This window comes from Parasteatoda tepidariorum, chromosome 1, assembly GCF_043381705.1.
Source record: "Parasteatoda tepidariorum isolate YZ-2023 chromosome 1, CAS_Ptep_4.0, whole genome shotgun sequence".
In the NCBI taxonomy this organism is placed as follows: domain Eukaryota; kingdom Metazoa; phylum Arthropoda; class Arachnida; order Araneae; family Theridiidae; genus Parasteatoda; species Parasteatoda tepidariorum.
Window position 1 is genome coordinate 41,006,173 of NC_092204.1, and position 3,871 is coordinate 41,010,043.

General features: G+C 31.0%; 1 long non-coding RNA gene across 1 annotated transcript; it reads left to right on the top strand.

The window, feature by feature from the left end:
- The first annotated feature begins 766 nt into the window (after nt 1-766).
- On the top strand, nt 767-2,452 carry LOC139426953 (uncharacterized). The gene is made up of 2 exons (XR_011638091.1): nt 767-1,504; nt 2,052-2,452. It is a non-coding gene; the product is annotated as an uncharacterized lncRNA (long non-coding RNA).
- Nucleotides 2,453-3,871: the final 1,419 nt, after the last annotated feature.

Consider the following 3,871-nt stretch of genomic DNA (forward strand, 5'->3'; position numbering starts at 1 on the left):
GTGCACCCTTCGTCGCACGGAGAATATCAAGTCGATAGTCAATTTCACGCCAGGTAGCGACAAGCATGTCGGCCTCCACAGAGGTTATTGCTGTTGTAATTCTGGCTTTTAGGTCATCAATGTTCGACACGATCCTCCTGTAAACATTGTCCTTTATAAATCCCCAAAGGAAAAAGTCCAGCGGCGTTATATCAGGTGATCTGGGTGGCCAAGGAATTGGACCTCCTCGCCCAATCCATCTTCCTGGAAAATGGTCATTCAAAGAGCTACGAACGATGATACCCCAATGAGGTGGTGTACTATCTTGTTGCAAAAAGATGTGTAGCTGAAGCTCTTCTAGTTGTGGAAATACGAAGTTTTCCAACATGTCTAAGTATACGACTGATGAGACCGTCTTTTCTGTAAAAAAGAAAGGCCCAATGACTCGGTCGTGCATTAGTCCTAACCACACATTAACCCTTGGGGAATCCCTTTGTGTCTCACGGTATTCATGAGGGTTTTCAGATCCCCATATGAGCACATTATGGTGATTAACAATGCCAGAAACATGAAAGGAGGTTTCGTCGGAGAACATTATGCGCTTCAGAAAACCGCAATAGCCTCTGTGGATGCCGAAACCTGGCGTGAAATTGACTATCGACTTGATATTCTTCACGCAACGAAGGAGACACACGTGGAAGTTCATTGACAAGGGTCATGAAACTTTTTGAGTCTGTCTAACCATTTATGTTATTAATTTTAATCTGTCTTTATTCTTTTATGAGTTATTAAACATCAAAATGGATCCGGGACTTTCTAAACACCCTGTGTAATAGTACAAACTCACTTGCATCAAAATATATCGTTCTAAAAGTCAATGAATTTCAAGGTCCTCATAATAATATAAATTTTTGTAAATGTATTTCAATCAGTAAACGCGTACTCAAATACTACATTTTTGAAGCATTTGTTACACAAGACGGTGTCTGTGACATGACCCAGAACAACAAATATTCAAGTTGGAGTGTTATTTTGCTCGAAAGTCATGTCGATGGAAAGTTCCGTAAGAAATATCCTAATACAGCAGTATTCAATGACTCAATGGAGAAACTATTATTTGATTGCTTCCAAACAACTGGATCATTCGTAAGCTAAACTGCATCTTCCAAAAACTGTTCGCAAAATTACTAAAAGAACATTCGAAAACTCACGTCTTTTCCTTCCTAATTAGTAAAAAAAAATTCTTGCTGTTACAGAATCTCTGCGAAGGATTTCTGTTCTTAGAATTAAAAAGGTAAGACAACGAGTTTTCAAGGATCTGTATAAGAGTTTTGCTATCTTTTTTCTTTCTTAAGTTTCAGGAGGCCACTGATCAGCTTATCATTAGCTAACAAGAAAAGAGCCAGAAGGTAGTCCATATTGGACGAAGCAAACTGGTGGGAGTTGAAACTTAATTTGAGTTTCTGTATTTACAGAAGGTCAGCAAATGCACCTTTTGGAACAAAAAAGTAGCAATGGTCAAGAGGTAACTGACATTTTGAATTTTAATAAAAAAAATTCAATTTTGAACATTTATTGTAACACATAAGAATTGTCTGCTAAAAAGAAACTTGCCACTTCATTAATCTCTCAATATCATTTATTATTATAATCTTACTTTTATTTAAGTTCATAAACTGATGGGCTGATAAGCTTTGATATTCGTGATTTCAAACTTAACCTGTACTAATTCCTATTTTGAATTCTATTCCATAGTTAGAGATAAAAATGTGAAAGATTTAATATAACAACATAGAAAAAGTTAGACGATTAAATTCATAAACAGATGGGCTGATAAGCTTTGATATTCATATTTTCAAACTTAACCTGTACTAATTCCTATTTTGAATTCTATTCCATAATTAGAGATAAAAATTTAAAAGATTTAATATAACAACGTAGAAAAAGTTAGACCATTAAATATCTTACTGGAAATAAATAATATGATGCATATTTTTTGCATCAAATTATTTTTAAAAAAATATCTTACAAATATTTGTCTATAAACCTTGTAACTGTTTTTATCTTTTCAGAATGTGTGCGTCAAACAGTGATATAATTGGAAACGGAAACTTAATGACAACTAAATTAGTAATGCATATTTATTTTTATTTTGACAATAATTGCTTGTCATTGTTGTTGTAACAACATTACCTTAATAAAATCTGAATATCAACAACTATTTAAAAAAATTGTTGCTTCTGTATTTATTTCATTCGATTTTTTGTATGTATTTTACTTTTCTTGAAAAAGCTAATTTTAATTAAAAGTTTTACTATTCGTGATGTAAGATTGTTAACATAGACTTCTTATGTATTAAAAGCAATGAAAATAAACGAAATTTTAATTAAAAAATGTATGAAAAAAATTGAAGTTTTAGTGTATAAGACATGCAAATGATCTTTCAAAAAGTTAATAAATTTTACATAAGAAATAGTGTGTTTTTTTTAAATTGTAAATTATGTATTTAGTGAGGGGAAATTTGGGTGTTGAAAGTTAAGACGATTTCGTGACCAGCGACATAATAGGAGCAATGTGATCAGCATTGCGCACGCACCGCTTCTACTTCTCATATAAGCTGTTACAAATCAATCTGAAACTGTATGGGCATCAAGTTGTATTAACTATATCACGTCAACTGTTTTTACCTCCCTTTTGTGGCATTTTTGTTTATGATTAAATAATGAGTTTAAACGAGCTAAATGAATGTAACTGATTTTTTTAATTGGAGAATTGCATTATTATTGATTTGTTAGTATCAGTCACAAATTAAATTGCAAAATAAATTGATTGCAGTACTATGCAATTGTTTTGTAAAATGATGCTGCTTTGATACAATCATACTTTTAAAAATAATTTATGATAAAAATTTTCTAGTTTTCTGAATTTAACAAGAAATAATCTTTATAATGATGTAATAAGTAATTTCCATTAATTTGAACTAATCATTTCAATTCCATTCATCCTCTTTCTTCCTTTTATCATGCTAAGGAGAAGACATACCATTGTCTAGGCATTTTTTTTTACCTAAAGTCCTAGATTAAATAGTCCTATATATATGTCTGATAATTAATTGAAAACATCAATTAAGTTCTCAATTTTGAATCACATAGACACTATTTTTTTTACATTTTCACTGATTTCTTTTATGAGGGTATTGTTTTATATTATGATTTGTTTAAAATAGCTACAGATTTAACCGCAGAAACTCCTTGTCCTAGATAATGATGACCATATCCCTTCATTAGACCGATGGCTCATTTTTTTTCTACTATTTACTAAACATTTCATAATTATAACGCATAGGTACGCACCCCATACAGCAGAATTTAAAAATCAATTTTCTACACTCTCTTCAAAAATTCTGATTTGCTAAAGACTTCTTAGACTATTAATGTGGAAATTCCGCTTAGCAAACTCATATTTCGCACAATTTAAAAACATAAAATATAATATAGTTATACATAAAAGCTCTTTGTTTTAAAAATTTAATTTGAATTTTACTCAATCATGCTTTAGCTTTGCCCAAAAAGAGAAAAATTAGATGTGTATACGAAGCCTAGAGTTCCTTCTATCTGCTTTCGTTAGAGAGTTACGACAAATGGGTAACGTATTCTGATTTGTCGAGAGTCAAAATTTACCGAATTAAAACGAAGCATATTTTTTTCGTAGATTTAACATGGAGTGAACGACAAGGTATGTTTTAACAGGCTGAATCTCATAATTTGATGTGTTTCGTTTAGTTTTTTTATTATTATGCATTAATGCGTATTTTTTCAGTTGATTTTAAAATTAGTTTTAACTGTTCAAAGTATCTATTATACACGAATATAATGTTGAAAAATCTTTTATT